This window comes from Eumetopias jubatus, unplaced genomic scaffold, assembly GCF_037043125.1.
Source record: "Eumetopias jubatus isolate StellerSeaLion01/CBP00866 unplaced genomic scaffold, mEumJub1_p1.0 scaffold_2, whole genome shotgun sequence".
Classification (NCBI taxonomy): domain Eukaryota; kingdom Metazoa; phylum Chordata; class Mammalia; order Carnivora; family Otariidae; genus Eumetopias; species Eumetopias jubatus.
The window spans coordinates 170,726,022-170,746,653 of record NW_028274808.1 but is presented as its reverse complement, the minus strand read 5'-3'; the positions used below and the strand labels follow the sequence as shown (position 1 = coordinate 170,746,653).

Below are 20,632 nucleotides of genomic sequence, written 5' to 3'. Positions count from 1 at the left end.
AATGTTGCATTTCACACTATAATATATACCTAATATGGTTTCAATATTTAAATTACGTTTTAAATTATCCACTGGTTACCTTAAGTAAGAAAAAAAAGTTAAGTACTTTTTTCCCCATAAAATAATTGAATAAAATTGATGTTCATAAAAAACGTATATTATCCTTTGGTTTTCCATGTTTATGAAACACATGGATTTCTGTGAAATGTCCTGCCATATGACAGTATTTCCTCCATAAATGTTTGCTGAATCTGAATCTGTCCACCAGAGGAGCATCATAATTAAAACAGGCAAAACAGGTACTATGAGGATTCCTTCCATAGGAGTAGTGCCGTGGCAAGCTTCCTAGTCTGGAGATGAATCAAGAGGTACAAGTCAGAAGTGACCTGGAACTTTATTTAAATCTAGCTAATCCAAAGGAAGTGATCATTGCTATAAAAAAATGTAGGATTTATTTAATAGATAGTTTTATATATACTATAAATAACTATGGTTATTTGTAATAATGTGTTATTATATATAATAGTGTTCATTCATAAAATAATATATTGGATTATTTATAGAGGGAAAATATACTTATGAAATATTACTTTTATCTTTGTTTTTTTTCCTTAGAACCTAATGTGTAAAAAAAAAAAAAAGACTTCCCTCTCTACATTAACATTCAGAAATTGCTTCTGAATCTGAATCAGCCACAAATATATATACCCTACACATTCAGCCATGGCTCAATTTTCATTTCCAAAGCTTTGACCACTGAAAACATTAAGCACAGGGCCTCTAAAGCAAACACCCCTATGAACTAATGTGGTCCACCCTCAGTTTCCTCATTGTGAAGTTTGGGTAACGATACTTACCTCCAGGGCTGGTTACAGCATTAAATGCAATGATGCACATGAGCATGCCTGGTACAGTGCCTGGCACACAGCAACCAGGACCACCCACGTTCTAGAATTTATTCACTGCTCTGTCATCACTGCCCACTTGTTATGGGTTGAACGGTGTCCTTCCCAAAATGCATACGTTCAAGTCCTAACCCCTGGTACCTCAGGATGTGACCATATTTGCTAATAGGGTCTTTACAAAGTAAGTAGGTTAAAATGAGGGTGGGCCCTAATGCAGTGTGACTGGTGTCATTATAAAAAGGGGAAATTTGGATACAGATAAGTATAAAGAGAAGACAATGTGAAGACACAAGGAGAGTTGGCCATCCACAAGCCAAGGAGAGGGCCTAGAACAGGTCCTTCCCTCACGGTCCTAACAAGGAACCAGTTTGGCTGACCCTGTGATCTCAGATTTCTAGTCTCCCTATCTGTGAGAAAATAAACTTCTGTTATTTAAGACAGGCTGTGGCAGACCCAGCAAACTAAGATACCGCCAGAATGCAAGCTCCATGAGGACATGAGGACAGAGATTTTTCTTTTTGTTCTATGTTGAGCCCCGAGTGCCCCTAATAAGTAATTGTTGAACTATCACATAAATGTTCAGTCCTGTACTTGGCACAAGAGAGTGAGCAAATATTTTAAGACCGAATAAATTATTTTATTTTCCAAATACCAAATCAGGATATAATCCGAGAAAAACAAAGTTATGTAAATGTATTTACGTAAGCGTTGTAAAACGTTAAATATTCAATCGCCCTTAGCAGATACCTTAATTGAAAAGGGCAAAACATCATGGTATTCAAGCTGCTCTTGGAAAATCCAACTTTGACAGAGTAAATCGTCAGTTGTTTGACGTCTCTACTCCTTGGCCTAAATGTAAGCACTGTCCCATCTAACTCTCACTGGTCTTTCAAACCTGTTCCCCAAGTCCACAGGACCCCCTCACTAGAACCACAGTGGCCTGTGCATCTTCTGGCTACAGCATCCTTCTAGGCTCAGCTTCCCAGGAAGCTTTTCCTGACCCTCTGAAGCCAAAGTGATACCACATTCATTTTGGACTACCATCCAAAAAATATATCACTTACCTCCTCATACCATTACTTATCTCTGTGTGAAGACATGTGTCTGGTTTCCATTTTGGACTAAGGTCTCTGAGGACAGAAACCTTGAAAAATACTTAATTCTACCCCTAACAAATAGGGGTCCAGCAAATTTTATAAATAGATTTTGAATTAAATCACTGGAAAAAAACTATCAGCATTCGTACCCAGCCACTGCCCTGACAGGTATAAAGAGCCAGAGAAGGCCCTGGCAAATCCAAATCTCTTTTACCAACTTTGGCACAAATCCTCCCACAAGTGGGAAATGGAGAATAGTAATGATGTCCTTGGTATGGTGCTACGGCCCCCAAAGAGTATAGCATGACCATCGCCCATCAGTCTAATAAACATCCACCATGCCTTAGTTTTGAATAATGCCTATTTAATTTATGTTGGGAGTTTCCTTTCTAAGGATTCTTACTCTTTTTTCCTCTGGGTGTTTTTTTGATCAAATAGCCACTTATCTCAGATAACCAAATCAGCAGCAGGATGCGGAAATTCATTCGATCTCTGCCTCTGTGGGCTTTGGCAAACAGCTAGGGTGTGTTTGTGCAATCACAGGTAAAAGAAATACTGTACAGAAATAATTACTTTTTGTGTTGTTGTTTTTCACAGTCAGTGATTTTTTCTGATTCCCTTGATAGGAAACATGAGCCAGTATAAGGAAGTCTTTTCTCTTGATTTAAGGCAAAACCTTTAGGAAAAATGAGTGTGATATTCCTCAAGTTGCTTTCTGACCACTTGATCTCATTTTCATATGACCTTTGAAAATCCTGTTATGTTTCTTTTCATTTAATTGGATCCAAGCAATAATGATAAAGATAATTGGAGAAGGAGAGCCCTAACCTCACACATAAGCATGGATGTCACCTTCTTTGATTATTTCCGTGGCCATTCCTTGTTTAATCCCCAGTCTAATTTTCTCCCCATTTTTCTGTGATACAAAGAGGACATTCTGAGTGGACCTTTTAAGTAAAATATTTTAAATATAATATTTAATTATAATATTTCCCCTGAAAAGTTGGGCTCTAATAACAAACACTATCTTGAATAAAGCTTATATTTTCAGGAATATAACTCAGAGATACTAAAGCAAGTAATATGTAATAAGGTATAAAACATAAAAATGCAAATTGATACTATATAAATCAGAGTATAGGTATTCTTATATAGGTAAGTAAGTTGTAATGAGAAAACATGTTATTTCTATTGTCAAGGCAATTAGTTGTTGGGATAATATAGAACTGTCTGTTAAATATAAAGAGTTGTAACAGGAGCTGTAAAAAGATAAAGCCCGTACCCTAATTAGCTTACAAACAGCTTACTGGAGGTCAAGCTAACTAGAAACATAAATTACACAGAGAAGCTGAAGGGGGGTAATTCTAGAGTATAAAAACAATTTTTTAAACTTTTTTGGAATATTTCTTTCTTAGATTCAAAAGGAAAATCTGAATTATACTCATTAAAAAAGAGCAATAATACAAGAAACATTTTCTTTAAAATAAGCTAAACAAACTTTGCTTCCCTTTCCTAGTTTTTAAAGACTATGGAATAGAAAGACTGTTATCCAGACTTGATATAACATGATCAACAATGTTATTAGGGAGGGCATCAGACATAGCAATCACTGTGTCTGAATTAGACAATGCATCTTCGTCAGGTCATCTGTACCAAATGGTTTAGATTAAATTAGCTGGGCTTTTTTTTTTTTTGTTAAGTCTCTACGTGTACTTTTGCTTGAAGTAGAGAAGAAAGGAAAGGGAACTACATGAGGAAATGTGACAAATGTTGTCATCCAAATGGCACTGCTCATTTGCTAGCACCACCATCTAATCAAAACCGCCAAGTCCTGAGGACTGGACTTTTGGCAAAGTACTTTCAAAGGCAACAGAACAGGGAACACCTTGAGATATTTTGGGGGGCGCAGGGGAAGCAAACTAAGATTCTACCAAAATCATCTCTCCTGGGACATGGTAATAAATCCTCATGGAGACCTTTCCTGTCTCCTCCTGAATCTTCTTGGGATCTTCTTTAAGACGCTCTTGTCTTCTCAGCACTAAGTGAAAGCAAGCGAATTGTATTTGAAAAATTTGCCAAACAAACAATCATGGAAAGGAGAGAAATTTGTGTGAATCTGGGGTGAATCTTAATTTTTCAGACATCTCCGTAGTATTTGGAGAAAGGAGTTTAGGAATACGTCATGGTCAATTTCTGCTTCTTTTGAGTCTCTATTTTTCTTATCTTCAGTACAGAAAAGGAAACTGATTAGATAAATTACTGTGTAGCAAAAGTTGTATTCAATGAGTTTGAAAGTGTTTTCCTCCTTTTTTTAGAAAATGAATTTTCTCTCCTGTGAAGATACTACTGATAGGCAGAACCATATATTCAGTGGTACTGATGACTTTTTCATGGTGGTATTCTAAAAAAAAATTTTTTAGTGTTTCTCTAAACCTGCAAGATTTCAGAGATGCTGGATTCTATAGCATTTAATAGCTAATAGAGACATTTACAGCAATAATGAGCAAAATTGAAATATAAGTCTAAATAGTTCATATAAAATTATGGACAGGCCAAAATGTTCTTTAAATTTTAATAAGCTAAAGATTATACCGATGTGAGTAGAAACACAGTATACACTGTAGATTTTTTGTTCCTATCATAACAGAGTAATTTTAAATAGGCAAAACTCACAAAAAAAGGTCCTGTACATAAATTCAAAATTTCTCATATTTTCTTTTATGCTCTCTACTCTTCCAAATTTTCTGGAAATACAGTGTCTTCAAGACAAGGTAGGGGGAGACACACATTGGAACGTACATGACACACATTTTAAAGGTATTCACAAGAGAAGGAATCATAAATCAATGAACAAAAAATGAATCTATGGCAGGCCTCCTTTGGTATTGAGAACACTGATAAAAATAGAAATTTAAAATTAACTGAGGGAAGAAAAACATGGCTAAAAGCTGAGTGGGGGTGGGGATGGGGCGGGGGACAGAGTCAGGGAGACAAACAGGATGCTGGGAGGTGAGAAGTAAGGGTGGGGAGTAGTGGGCAATCTCAAGAGGAACTAACAAGGTCTGTTGCTTATAGTTACCCAGAAAACTTTAAGAACAATAACAGACAAACAAATGTAGCTTAGAAAGAAATCCAAGAGAAGCTAGAACCCCAATAGCTGAGGCGATGCCATCCCCCCTGAATTAATGGTGCTTTGGGAAGCCGAAGGTAGCCCCGCACAAATTCACATCCAGCGCAACTGCTGACTCTTCTGTTTCCCGCTGAATCAACAGATCCTGGCCAGAGCGCTTGGGGAGAGGGTGAGTGGACCTTGTGCTCCAGGAAGTATGTTTCTATCTTTTGAGAAATAGGAACTTGGGCTCTACTCACTCCAGTGTGCTGGGCTTTCTATTTTTGTTTTTGTTTTCAACGTTTACTCTTTGGAGTGGTTTTTAAAGTAAATATGTATTATTTTGAGGAAGAATTCCAGTTCCAAGAACCTGCCTAGGTCCAGCAATTCAAGCAGCGGTTAACAAGTTAAGAGTCAATAAAAGGAGATGTTCACCCTCTCCCGTAGCCCTCCCCTCCTCACCCCACCCTGCTTCAGAATTCACAAGCACACAACCACACCTTTGGGCCCAGGGCGCTTTCAAGGACCCCTCCCGCAAAATTGTGCTTTGAGGGCCCACATTTAATCAGACACGACGTGCACATTTTTTCTCGGCTATTTTGTAAAAGCACACTTCTTTTTTTTTTTAATCACAAAAGTAGTATTTGCTCATTAAAGAAAAAAAAAACAGAAAAGTATTCAAAGGCAAAGAAAAAAATACCACCCTACTCCTATCACTTCAATACGACCATTATTATGATTTTAATATTGTCTTCAAGTAGCAAATCTTTTTGAATGACAAGGGTGATAAAGAACTCTCTCCCGTTCATATGATCCCACCATCTGCTGACTGTTTCCCAGAACATATCAGCAAAACTTCTAAAACATGTGAGATGTGGCCTCATTGGCTGGCTGGCTTGAGAGACTAAGGAACGAAAGGCTAAAGTCTTCTTCCAGGGCCAGTACCAGTGAAACCTGTGTAACCAGGCTTTGACACGGAGGGAAGTGCTTCGGTCTTCGGGTTTGGGGTTTAGGCCTGCAGCACACTTGGAATGAGCAGAAAAAGGAAGGTGGCAAGGCCACTTCCTAGAACATAATTCACACACCCTCTCTTTGCTCTCTTAGTTATTCCTGTACCCACCACAGACCTACCGTAAATGTTCAACCAGAACTTGCTCAACTAACTTAAATCCAGGACTTCAGTGCCGATAATTTTTCATGAGAGGGGAGGGTTGGAAACATAGGCCCATTCCAAAACCAGCTGAAAAATGACAAGTAGTTTATCTAATTTTGTGGGTCCCCCATTCTTTACTCACTCTGCCTCCCAGCACAGGAGAAATCTAGGTAGTCCTCAAATTAGAAATAAGTTACATTCTACATCTTTATATGCATAGGTCATTGATTTGGAAATTACAATTCATTTCCCTTTCAAATAATATAATAATATATTCCCTTTGAAATGATATAATAAATAATAATTAAGGTCCCTGACAAGTCCCCCTCCCTTCCAAAGGGGGATTTGAACTCTCAATGAAGCAGAAATAGTACATTTGCAATAAAAAGTAGAAAATAAAACTATTGACATATTTTATTAGTAAAATAACCTTTATTGCTTATTACCCCATATGAATGATTATTTTTGACTCAAATAATCATGACGTAGGGAAAGCACATTTAACCATAGAAAAAGGAGGCTGTGTCTACCTGTTCTCTCCTGGTTGCTGTTGTTCACCAGTTCCTTGAAGTCTTTTTCTCATGAACGGAAGATGTGGCCTGAGAGCCTAGGTCTTGCTCTTGACCCTAAGTCCGACCACAGTTCTGGGTAATTTTAGGCGCCATGAACCTGCTCAGTATCCCAGTCATTCTTTCCCTTGGTCTTACCACCTCTTCTAGTCTCCCACAGCCACAGGTACACCCTGAGCCTTGTCATCTCTGGTACTGTGCCACCTTTAGATGTTAAGGCCACATGTCCCCACTCTCCAACTGCTCACCTCCTAACCTTTCAGGTCATTCACTACATTATTCCCAATATGCCCTCTCTTCAGTGTATTTGAAATGTCCAGTTCACTGATCCTTTGGCTATCTCTCTGGAGTCCCCTTCTGTTCTAGCTCTTCAACTTAGATTCCAAGATCCAACATTTCAACTATTTTGTACCATTGTCCTTCAGTTGCATTGTCTTGCTAAAAATAATCCAGGACAGTTCCAGTTGTACTAGAAATGTTGAGTGCCACCTGTACTAGAAATGTTGAGAGCTCCTGGAGGGGTCGGGGGTGAGGGAAGCGGGGAGATCATACATCCAGTTTCATATTTATTATAACTCTTGGTCACCTTACTCTACCTCAATACTTCCTGACAAACCGAAATTGAATGAATGGATGGATTGATGGATCGATGGATAATATTGGTGGAATTTGCAGAGAAACCAAAGAGAATCTCTGGGCCCTTTGTAATGCTTTTGAGATAGATGACCTCTAGTCTAGCATTTCTAATTTTATTTCAAAACATATGGTTTTGCAATTCTGAGAAAGAACAAAGTTGGAGGCATCAGAATTCCTGATTTCAAACTATATTACAAAGTTATGGCAATCAAAACAGTATGGTTCTGGCATAAAAACAGACACATAGAGCAATAGAACAGAATTGAAAGCCCAGAAATAAACCCACACACATACAGTCAACTAATATTTGACAAAAGAGCCAAGAATACTCAGTGGGGAAAGGATAGCCTCTTTAATAAAAACAATATTAGGAAAACTGGATATTCACATGCAAAAGAATGAAATTGGACCCCATATCTTAACACCACTCACAAAAATTAACTCAAAATGGATTAAAAACTTAAATGTAAGACCAGAAACTATTAAATGACTAGAAGAAAACATGTGAGAAAAGCTCCTTGACCTTGGTCTTGGCAACAGTTTTTTGGATATGACACCAAAAGCACAAGCAACTAAAGCAAAAATCAACAAATGGGACTACAGCAAACTAGAAAGTTTCTTCACAGCAAAAGAAACAATCAGCAAAATGAAAGGGCAATCTACACGATGGGAGAAAATATTTGCAAACTACCTACTAATGAGAGCTTGATATCCAAAATGTATTAGGAACTCATATAACTCAATAACAAAACAAACAAACCATCTGATTAAAAAATGAACAAAAGACTTGACTTGAATAAACATTTTTCCAAAGAAGACATCCAAATGGCCAAGAGGTATGTGAAAAGGTACTCAACAGCACGCATCATCAGGGAAATGCAAATAAAAACCACAATAAGTTATCACCCACACCTGTTAGAATGGCTATTATAAAAAAGATGAGAGACAAGTATTGGTGAGGGTGTGAAGAAAAGGGAACCCTTCCGCATTGTTGATGGGAATGTAAATTGTAAGGTACATTGGTATAACCACTGTGGAAAACAGTATGGCAGTTCCTCAAAAAGTTTACAGTAGGACTACCATATATATATATATATATTGGATACATATGATCCAGCAATTCCACTTCTAGGTATATATCCGAAGGAAATGAAACACTATCTCAAAGAGATCTCTGCATTCCCATGTTCATTGCAGCATAATTTACAATAGCCAATATATTGAAACAACAAGTACTGATGGATGAACGGATAAGAAAATGTCTCTCTCTCTCATTCTCACTCTCTTGCCATTCACACACACACACACACACACACACACACACACACACTAAAAAAGAAGGAAATCCTACCTTTTGCAACAACATAGATGGACCTTGAGGACATCATGCTAAGTGAAATAAGTCAGACAGAGAAAGACAAATACTGTGTGATCTCACTTATACGTGGAATCTAAAAAAGCCAAAACCTCATGAAACAGGCAGTAGAATGGTGGTTTCCAGTGCCTAGTGGGGAAATGGGGAGATGTCAGTCAAAGGGCACAAACTTGCAGCTACAAAATGAATAAGGTCTAGGGATCTAATATACAGCATAGTGAATATAATTAACAATATTGTATTATATACTTGAAAGTTGTTAACAGGGTACTTTTATATGTTATCACCACACACACATACATACATACACAAAAAATACTAATTATGTGAGGGGATGGAAATGTTACCTAACCTTATTATGGCAATCATTTGCAATCTATAGGTGTCTCTAACCATCATGTCGTACACCTTAAACTTACATATGTTATAGGCCAATAATACCTCAATAAAGCTAGCAGGAAAAAAAAAAAAGAAAAAAAACATATGGCTTTGTTATCCTTTAAGGTAGATGTTATCTGTGTTGCTCATAATTTCTTAAGCACATGACACTTTTCTACCTTCATAACGTTGTGCATCGTCAAATGAAAAGGAGAAACTTTCCTATGGCAAGGAATGGAAAAGCTCTGAAAGAGAGTGGGAGAAGAAGAAGGAATCTCAAGAATATGTCTTTGTGTAGCAGAAAGAGACCTGCTGAAATGGAGCTAACTACGATACAAGCCACGGAAAAGAAAATGGAGGTGTGCGGTGGCTTGTGTCCGTGCATCTCTGAATCAGTTTCAACACAGTTACTATTAGTTGTCAGCCATTAATCAACAATTATTTTTGGAACACTTTCTATTTACCAGACCCTGTTGTAGGAGCTTGGGAAATAGGAGTGAAGAATAGAATGTCCCTGCTCTCACAGGGCCCAGGTTCCAGTGGGGAGAAAGGTATCTAAAAAATGAACAAGAACAACTAGACAGAGACTAGGGAAGGGATATTTTAGATTATGTGGTCAGAGAAGTCATCTCTGAAGATGTCATATTTGAGCTGACAACTAATGATGAAAAAAGAGCTATTTATCCGTATGGAAATCTGAAACCTTGCTTTCTTCTCATGATTACAAGATGGCTGCCACAGCGTCAAGAATCACATCCTCACATAACTTCCAAAGCAGGTCTGGGGGTTTATCCTTGCAAGAGTTTCCTTTACTTAGGATGAAAAACAAGCCCCGGCACACTTCCCCTCATGTCCTACTGGCCAGAACTCGGTCATATATCTACTCTCCAGCCAGTCACTGGCAAAAGAGACCAGGGCTGCCATGACTGGTTGGGAGCAACAAGGCTGGGGCAAGGGAGGAGTATCCTTCCCCCAGTATGTGCTGCCCCAAACCTAAACCAGACTGGCCTACTGTCCTCAAAGAACAAGAGTAAAGCAGCTACCACAAGGACCAAGCTTGAGTTATTTTGTTTATACGAGATGTCTTGAACAACTGAGCATGTGCGGGCACTGTGCTAATGTTAAGGATAAAAAGAAGACCTAGGCACCACTTTGACCATATCACTTTACTGCTCAAAGACAGTCAGGGAGAGAGAACTCCCTCCTCCCTCCTTTTCACTATCTCAAAGGTATATACAGTTCATGGCCACTGCCACCTTGAAGCTCGCCAACTATTCTCTCATCTCTTTAGCTCTGAATGACTTCTTCCCAATTCATAGCTGACATTTATTCATTTTACAAATATTCATTGAACATCTGGGCCATGAGGATACAATTTTGCTAAAAAGACAATGTCCGTGCCCTCACAGAGTTTCTTATTTCAGTGCCACGTTAAGAGAGTTAAATAACCAATTATAAGAAAGAGTTACAAGAGGCAAAGCATGAGAGCTATCAGAGCACCAAGAAGGAGCACCTCCACTCATCCAAAGGTGGGGTGAGGGATGGTGGTAAGACAAGATACATTTTGTTGAAAATGTCATTTAAGTCAATAATTATAGGATGGTTGGAACATACAGAAATGAGAGTAGAGGTCAGGAGTTGGGAGAGAAGGCAAGGAGGCTAGTCCACCTAGAAAAATTAGCATGTGCAAAGGGCCAGAGGTGGGGAGAGTGAGTTGGGGGGGTGGGGGGGGAGTTGAGTGTTGCTGGAGGGAAGAATAGGGTGGGGCATAATAGGAAGAGATGAGTCTATAAAGATAGATGGAGGCCAGGTCAGCACAGGTAGTAAACTCTTGGACTTTACCCGATGGGAATGTAACAAAGACATTGACACGTTTAGGTTTCCATTTTAGAAACAGTATTCTTATTATTCCTTTGCTCCAATCCCTTTCCCACACTTCAGCTCCCACTCCAAACAGGATGACCAACAAGACACTGTGGCAATGGGCTGGACCAGGAGAGTGGTCAAGGAATGGGTAGGGATTGAGGAGGTCCAAGATTCAGTGAATGACAGGGCTCTGACCAGCTAGGGGAAGGGAGGAGTCAAGGATGACTTCAGACATTTCTGGTTTGGGTACCTGGACAGATGGTGGTCTCCTTCAATGGACCCTTCATCATTGTACAAGTTGTGTTTCAGCTCTCTCCCACAGGGCACTGAACACAGTGTGTTCATTAATTAAACTTTTTTATGACTTTTCTCCTCCTTCCCCCACCTTCCATATCGAAGCCACTCCCTACTTATCTTGGATCACACTTTTCTCAGACCTATTTCACATTTCTCCTTTGGGTCCACACCCACATGAGCAATGTAAAGAACACGGTTTATGTGCTTTAGGTTTTCACCTCTAGTGTCCTCTGAGCAAAGCCTATAGTTTTGGGGCCCCTACTACGGAGCCAGACACGGAAGTGCAAAACGATTTCATCAGTCATCACTAATAGGGTCTTCCAGCTAATACAAATCTAAGCCATCCAATCAGACGCTTGATGTCAGTGATCAATGAACCACAACTAGTAAATGACACGAATCCAACTTATTTTCCTGCATCTGTCCTTTACTCGTTAAAAGAAACTCCTCATCCCTTTTAAAGATTAATCTTATGGGACAGGAACCAGTGTCAGATCTGGGTGTTCTCCATGTGGTCTTTTATGTTATGTGCATTTTTTTATAACGTGCAATTTCACTACTTGAGGTTACCCGGTACTAATTTTAGTAGCTACTGCGTAGCTACATGATGGGGCTCGGCATATACTGTATCTCTACGTTTTAAGCAGTACCATGCCTGGACGAAGCATCAAAGTGAGAATGGCGAACTTAAAGGGCCTTTAAAACATCTTGAAGCAATAACAAGCCATACACTGAAGCAGGGCGTTTTTTTTAAACATTACACAGGACTAAAACAATTGAACCAATTTGTCCTTTGTTCTTTTTATTGCATTCTTTATTACATTAATACTGTTTAAAAGAAATTTAAAAAGCATTAAACTCGGGGGCTAAGCTATACCAAGTCCTCCCGGGGGGCCTGGCTGGGACAGCAAGCGCGTTTCCGCCGCCCCGCACCGAGCACGCTCGCGCTCGGTCCCAGGCAAGCGACAAAAAAATGAAAGGTCGCCGGGCCGAGCCCTCTGCTGGCCCGGAGTTCTCCCTCCGGGCAGGAGGAACCCGACCGAAGTTTGCCAAGTTTTCGGGCAGGCCCGGCTGAGCAAATGCCGCTGCTACCGGTTGCCTTTTCGCTCCAGTGGCAGGCCCGGCCCGTGGGAAGTTTGCCTCCGGGGGTCCCCGGACCTTCAAAGAAGCCCTGGGGTGGGGGCGGGAACGCGCCCCCACCCACCCCCGGGCCGCCCCTCCGCGGGGCGGGCGACGAGGGGACCCGGCGCCCCGGGCACAAAGAGCGCTCTAACAGTGTGTCGAATGAACTTGGAAACTCGGGACCATTTTAGGGTTTAAGTCAATCCCCACTGCCCTCCCCTTTCCCGCCGCTCCTCTGCCCCCTAATCTGCCCCGCTCCTCCCGCTCCTTCAGCACCCCTGCCTTTTTCTGCTTTTTCTTTAAGAGAGTTGCACGCACTCGGCCCAGGAGGAGCCGCGCTGGCCGCGGGGCCCAGCCCTTCCCGCCGCGCCCGGGGCCGCCCTTCCCGCCGGAGCCGGCTGATTGATGGCCGGGCCGCCCGGGTCCCCCGCCTCGGCTGGCCCGCGCGCCCGGCTGTGTGTTTTGGAAGCGGCGCAGCGGGCTGCAGCCCTGTGACGCCCGGAGCGGGCAGCGCCGCCCTTCCTTCCCCCCGGGCTGGGGCGGCGGCGCGGCGGCGGGTCCCGAGCGGGCGGGGGACGGGAGGCGGAGGGCGCAGGGAGGGGGCGCGGGCGGGGACTCCGGGGCGGGGGCAGGGGCGCGGGGCCGGGCCGGGCCGGGCCGGGCCGGGCCGGGCCGGGCCGGGGGCGGAGGGCGGAGGGCGGAGGCTCAAGGGCGGGGGCCGCGCCGCGCACGCCCAGCCCCTCGGCCGCGCCGCGCCTCGCCGGACAGGTTGGGCCGGCGGGGCGGCGCCCGGCTCCGGGGAATAATGAGTGTCTGTCAGGCCGTCCCCGGGTGACTGGGCGGGGCGGGGCGGAGGCGGCGCGGGAGGCGGGGGTGGCGGGGGAAGGGCGCAGGGCGGGGTGCGTGTTTGCGCGAGTGACTCGGCCGACCCCTCCGGCGGCTGCCTCCACCCAAGTGGGTGGGGACCCGCCCAGCCCGGGCGGCCGCGGCGGCTCCCTCTCCCCTCCCTGACCCTCCCACCCTGGGTCCCAGCCTCTACTTACCCCGCCAGCCCCGGGAGGCTCGCAGAGCGAGCGGCGCCGGCGTCATGTGACTGCCCGGAGTTGGTGCCAGGAGCCAGAGGGGAGCCAGGAGCGGAGCCGCGCGGAGCCGGGGCCCGAGCCGGAGCGCAGCGCGAGCGCCCGCCGCACGCGCGCCCGTCCCCGTTCCTGTCCCCGTGCCCTGCGGCCGCCACCGCCACCCGGGCTGGCGCGCTGACATTACTGCATTCGCGGGGTTCAAGGCGGCTCGGATCTGGGCCTTTATTTCTCGTCTGCAGCGCTCAGAACCGCGCCTCGAAAAGTAAGTCCCCTCTCCCTCACCTTCCCTCGGCCCGACTCCTGCTGTCGCCCTTTCTGGCTCGTCCGGTCTCATTTTTTTTTCCCCTGGGGGGCGCGCAGTGAATGGGCTGGGGGGTGCAGCGCGGGGGTGGGGGTGCCTGTGGGCTTGGGAAAGTGCAACAGCTCCTGGAAGCCGGGGGTGGGGGCGGAAGGGGGGGAGGGGGGAACCCCGGGTTCAGCGGTTGAAAGTGTGGGATTCGGGGGAGCCACCGTGCGGATCCCGCGGTGTGGGGGACCGATACCGGCGGCGCCCGCCGCGGTCCCAGCGAGGGCGCGGGCGGGGGCTCACCTGTGTGGTCCCCCGGCTGCCGCCCGCCCGCCCGCTCGCTCCCTCGCTCGCGATTCCCTCCAAAGCCCCAGAAATCTCGGTGCTCTCCGCGTGTGGCAACGTTGTTTGGAGAAAGGTAGTGAGGAGGCCGCGCACTCCTGCTCCTGCTCCTCCCCCTCCGGGTCCCCCACCCCCCGCTCCCGCGCCCTCCCCTCCCCGCCCCCCGCCGCCCCCCTCTTCGGACCGGGCGCGCGACCGCTCGCCCGCCGGAGCAAACTTGGAGCAGCCTCCGGGGCCCTCTGGGAAGAAACTTGGGGCCGTTGGGACTGAAGGCAGCATCCCATTCCCAGTCCTGGAGCCCAGGAGCTGCCAGGGCGTCTGGATCCTCGGGGGCAGGAGAAAAGAGCTGGCCGGGTTTGGAGAGTCCTCCTCGGGGGCACAGAGAGAACCTGCCGCAGTGCCTGGAGCAAGGATTGCAGCGAGGCTGGAGGCGGAGAGCGCCTTAGGCAACTGCCTGCAGCGTTAGGGACTCGAGCCGTGTGGGGACTGAGGGACTGATCCCCTGGACCTGGACCCTTGGGACTTACCTAACATTTCAGAGTGCCGTTCTTGGAGATGGCAGATAATACTTGGAATTGTCATATCCACTTCTTTGGCAGATATCAGGGAGAATCTTCTGCTTTACATTTTACAGCAATATACAATAATAATAGATGGAGAACCTGTGTGAACTGGACTTATTTTTAATAAGTCAGGTTAAACGGAAACTGGAAATTGCTCACCTTCTTGTATTGCACTAAAATAAACATTTTGCACTGAATTTTTTACTAGCTCAGAATGTATTTTTCCACTAATATCACCCAAGATACTTAAAATATTTTGGTTGTATTCTCACAAGAGTCTGGGATTTGGGGAGAAGTATGTAGTGGTATTCTGACTTCATTTACATTTAGTATTTAATTATTAGCAAAATCGAGTAGGAGACTAGGGCAGTTGTTCATTATAGATTTGTCCAGTGAGCAGTTTTGTACTTTTTTTTTTTTTAAGTGCTTTCTGTGTGAATTTGAGCAGCATTTTTATAAGAAATCCATCTGGATGATGATCTGCCTAACCGGAGGAAAGACTTGGTTTTCGGGAAAAGGCATTCTGATAACATCTCCAAAATTTCAGGAGTTAGGTTTTTTGTTTTTTTTTTTTAGGAAAGAATGGACAAATGAGTTTCTTGCGGCTCAAAGCATGGAGTATGTTGACCTTAGCCTCTTACCAGAAACCTGAAATGAGATGTTTTGATGAATTTCAACTCTAGAGAAACTGTCCCCAGTTCCACAGTCAGTGGGGTTTGCAGGAGAAATATTAGAAGAAAAAAGCCTAATGCACTGTTAAGTGCCGTAAAGATACACTTTAAGGAACATTTGGCTTTCATGAAAGAGAATGCAAGTCTAAAAATCTTAGTGTGAGAATAACAAAGAAAAGTAGTTGCTAAGACCACAAAATCTTGTCAGATATAAAACATGCTATTGTTTTTTCACTGCAAAGTTTCTAAATTAAAACCCAATCTTCTGGTTGCTATGGGCACAGTGATGCCTTTTTTTTTTTTTTTTTTTTTACCTGTAGTTTTGTCTACACACAGATTATTCAATCTCTGATCATGGAAACCTGAGTTGAACAGTCCTGGCTAACAAAATAAAGAGACATAACCCCGGGGGGTGGGGGGGGGGGGAAGACTGAATGGGTTTTACTACCTTAAATATACCTAAGGGAAAATAGACATTTTCGGATATCTTATAAAAATTGATACTCTGGTCTCCAGGCTATAACACTTTTGGGTTAAATGAAATGTCAGGAACAGAATCTCATTCTCAAAAGGAGTGAATTTCTTTAGATGTGTGTACATGGAGAACAGATGTGCAGCTGTGTGCGGATAGGTTTCTGACTATGCAGTTGAAAAAGATGGTGAAATTTGGGGAGGGGGTGACTCTAGGTAGCCCACATCAGTGTCTAGGAACGTAGTTCTGTATAGCTGAGGGACACTTAGAACTGGTCCAGTTGTCCTCTGAATTGTTACCAGTGCTTTCTTTGCATTTTCCTCATGATGCTGAGGCTGAACAATAGTCATTGCCCTAACCCCGAATTTGATCATGGCTAGAAACCAGTCACTGGGATGGGGGAGAAAGAGACAAAAGAAATTGGAAAGGAGGCTGGTGTTAATTAGGAAGATCTCTGCTGCCCGCATATGATAAAATCACATGTTCCCTTATGATGTTTACTGTATGTGGAAGCTCCTATTTGTAAATAGGGCAGGTCCCCTGTATAAAGCTGGTGTTATTATTCACACCCATAGAACAAACACCTCCACCCCCCTGTTGTTGTCTGAAAAAACTCCAGCTGCTCATGAATATAGGGTCAGGGAGGGCCGGCTAAATGTTTCTCTGAGCTCGCTCTCCAGCACGGCCAGCAGAGCTGTTTCCTGTTCTTTGTTTCAAGGCTGGGGTTTGCGTCATACATTCCAAGTGGCATATGTGTGCTCTTTCCTGTTTCGGGCTGTTTTCTGGTAGATCAGTAGCCCAGACCAGGCCGTGGTCCCTGCCCCTAAACTCCCGATCCCCACCCAGGGAGTTATCATGTCTCTACACACTTGGCAATTGCCTAAGAGGCCAGTGTTAGGTCATAACGAGGAGTCGGTTAACCTTTTTTACATACACCCTTTGCTCCGGTGTGTTTTCTGTGAGGGAATAAATACTGTGTCTTTTTAAATTCACCATTGCCAAAGGGTGACTCTCAGAAATGTGTGTGCAGGTTGGCTAGATGTCTAAAGGAGTTGAATTTGTCTGTTTTCCAGGCTTGTTTTGAGGTGGGCAGGGTGTTTGCTTAGAGATAGGCCTTTGGCCCTGAAGCTGTCAATGTTGGAAGGGGGATTGCCACCTTACAGTTTTAGAAGACCTAGCATTATCTGCAGGCTGTGGCCCACCCTTGTTCCCAGGTAGCATTGGCCCTCCAAGCAGGAGGCCCCCCTGGCGGACGGGGCTGATTGGAAGAATCTTGCTTAGGTTTTAAGGATGAAATCTTTAGGAAAAGTATTGAAGCCAAAACGTAAGATATATTGAGGGAATCAATCCCAGGGTCATCTCTTTTAAAAAGACAAAGAAAGATGTAAGTGCTAGGATAATTTTCCCAAGGACCAAGATGTATTCTACATTTGATTTCCGACCTGTTTTAAGAATAAAAAGCTCCGAGAAAAGGAGAACTGGAAATGAGAAATTCATATTCCTGACAGTCTGGAAAATTTTAATCTTATATTTTGAAAACAGAAGGAGACTTCTCTTGTTTTTATTGTCTTACAACACCAACTTTTTCATAATCCCCCTCTTTTTTTTTTTTTGTTGGTATATTCTGTCAGTTGTGGGCTAACATTTCTAGGTTAACTATTTAAAACCTACTAACTTTTTCTCTTGGTTCTTCAGAAACTAAGTTTTAAAGATATAAGTTGGATAAGAAAACTCCTGGCAAGTTTCTTTTTAAACTTATTTTTGGATTTTCTTTAAAATCCAAAGGAAATATCTACAGTGTTCTCTAATGGAATTGATTCAGAGTTGCCGAGGCAGCAAATCAGATCCTATCCTCCCCAAAATTGATGATACTAGTACTTTGGGTTTTAACTTCACATTCTACCACATTCTTTCTTTATGGATAAAGGGAAATATATGGTATGATATTAAGAAAACTACTAGGATCAAATAGGTTACTGATAACCTTCCTTGAAAAAAGATGGATGCTTTGCAAGCTTTCAATAAGAAAACTTTGGGAGAAGAAAACTTGAAATACTAAGCTGATTCAGAGCGCAAGGGACCTTTAAACTAAAATTCGTAAGTAACCCAAATCAAGCAACTTTTTCAGTTTTAGTTCCAAAGCTGTTAACAGTCCAACTAGATTTTGTAGACAGATCTTTGTTTAGCTTACTCCAAGTTATTCTTTCTTCCCCATTTTGGGGGAGAGGGATGTGGTTGGCTAATAGACATGATTAAGGTCTAATGTATTTTATCAGGAAAAAAAGCTTTTCAAACCTTTAAAAGCTAAGCTGAACAATTTGGGAAAATTATACCAGTCTGATAGTTACTAAAATTACAAAAAGGAAAAAAAATGGGAATAATAGTTTATCTCTTGACCATGCAAGTCATTATTCCTAATTTAATCCCATTTTATTTCTACCCCCCCCCCCCCGTTTACATACTTGTCTTAATATTTCCAAGTCAACATTCTTGCTATAATGAACAGCTTTCTTAGGTGGTATTTCTTACTCTGTTTTTTCACACCAGTTGTGTTTTAAAGAAAAAAACAACAAGCAACCTCATCCTTTAAAGACTAGGAATTGCATTATTCTGGAATTTGGGTTTCTCTCTGAAACGCTTCATATTCATTGGTTCTAGCTTTAAAAAAAATCCCTAGATTCATAAAGCAATTGATACCTGGTTTGCTAATGTGTAATGTTCTAGTCAAAATTCATCTAGGAGTGAGTTGCAAGAGGATTGTGGTGGTTTTTATAGTATTCTCGTTTTCAAGCCTGATCTGTCCCTTTCTTAGACCCTGGTTCTCATCTGAAGTAGTAATGCCAGAGCTTGAGACAGGAAGCCAGACAGCAGTCTGCCCTGATAAGGGAGAGCATTGTCTAAAGGAGGTAACCCTGCTTTTTCTCCCCCTCAACTCTCCTTCCTTGAAATTTGGTCGTAATGAAAAAGAGACAGTGCTATAGACACAGTTCACCAGAACGAGAACTGTTTTCTCCCAAAGCAAAAATACCCTTTTAATTAGATCTGTGCTTTTTCTGGAATGTCACCATAGTTCAATGAAACATTAAAAAAAAATTAAAATCAGTATATTTTGTATCCCTTGTCAGGGTTTTTAGTAGTCAAGTTCATTTTCTAGCAAAACAGGTTCCTGGAGCTTTTTGAAACTCACTCTATTGTGTTGGCAGGCTGAATACATTATCATTTCCTCCATCCAATTATTAAGGGGAGCTGGAGACAAAATGTAGCAAGTTAAGTGGCCCTTCATCCCATGCATTCTGAACAAACCTGGGTCTAGCCCCTACCCTGACTTTTAGGAAGGGGGTGCTTCCTGAGGCAACCCCCTGACCAGAGGACACTGAAGAGAGCCCAGCTTAGCCTGGGACCTGCTTAAGGTGGTTACCAATCTCTGGCAGGCCTGGGGATCTCCAGGGATGACCTGGGGCTAGTCTCAATCCGGATCAGTGGAGTTTCGCCAAATCTAGACATAAGAGACCAAGTGGACATTGAGGTCAGCGCATTCTACCCTGGAGAGCGACCTGTGAATGAACTGCGGAGTTTTTTCTCCTCTGGCCCGTACACCTTCTGTCTACTAACTACTGTGCTTGAGTCCAATCACTGAAATCCACTCCTCTGTCTGTTCTTGCGCTTTTATACCCTGATACCTTCCAAAGCTTTGCACCCCAAAACTACTTTCCTTAGCAAGTTCAAGTTCCTGTTCCGCTCCATTCCGCTCCCATTCTCCAAACAAGGGAGTTTTTCTCTTCCGAGCCTCCCAAAGTATTTGTGTTTACTTTGTGTTTTAGATTTTAGATGATTTTCAGGCTAGCTTCACTGGCCCCTGGGCAAGGTATCCTTGAGTGACGCCTGCTGCACAATCATTGTGAGGCCCTTGCCCTTCTTTGTATCCTCACGTGTTAAGAAGGGTAGTTTGACATCCATTCATTTATTCATCTCCCAAGTATTTATTGAGCACTTACTCATTAGAGCTAATCTCAAATTATGTGCAGTCCTTATTATTAGTTATGCCACAGGATGGAGTAGGGCCCGAGTGATCTCACCTGAAATCTTAATTACCTTCTGGAACCTCCCCAGGGCACTGCCTCATACGGGCCGCCTGGTACCGTGCACGTCCCATCCCTTTTGTACCCGGGGAGTGGTCCCAGTTTGAGAGGACTTGGCCACGGCACAGACTCCGAAGCAGAACAAATCTGCCGGCAGACTTCTGTTCTTGACCGTGGCTCCAGCCCGCTCTCTGAATTTGGGCGAGTCATTTCACCTCTGGTCCTCCATTTCCTCACTTCTAAAATGGGGATGAGGACCTGACCCTTCCACCTTTGTACAGTATTATGAGGATTTCCGTATTTACTCGGGTAGAGCTGCCAGTTTTTTGTTTTTTTTTTCTGAGCAGTTTTATGGACCAATTGCAGGTGCACTGGCTAGGAAGAATAATAGCCTAATTTGGGGCCTTCAGAGTGTGTCTTTCTGATCTTGCGTCCAGCATGCACACTCTGAGACCGGGCAGGCGGCAGGAGCCAGTTGGGAGGAGGTGAAATTGTAAATACTCTGTGCCTGCCTTCCACGTCCCCTGTGGACAGATTGCGTCTGCAGAAGCGCTAGCCCCCTATCGCCGTTGGTGGTGTCATGTTGTTCTCTGCCTGGGAAGGGAGCAGAGGAGGGTGCCAGGTCCACTAGTT

The 20,632-nt window shown here is 43.6% G+C and overlaps 1 protein-coding gene across 1 annotated transcript in view; it reads left to right on the top strand.

Annotated features, from left to right (window-relative positions):
- The first annotated feature begins 13,428 nt into the window (after positions 1 to 13,428).
- Positions 13,429 to 20,632, top strand: part of KLF3 (KLF transcription factor 3) — a 35,240-nt gene continuing 28,036 nt past the window's right edge. The window contains exon 1 of the mRNA XM_028087004.2: positions 13,429 to 13,848. The gene's annotated coding sequence lies outside the window, so the exon portion shown is untranslated. The remainder of the gene's footprint in view (positions 13,849 to 20,632) is intronic.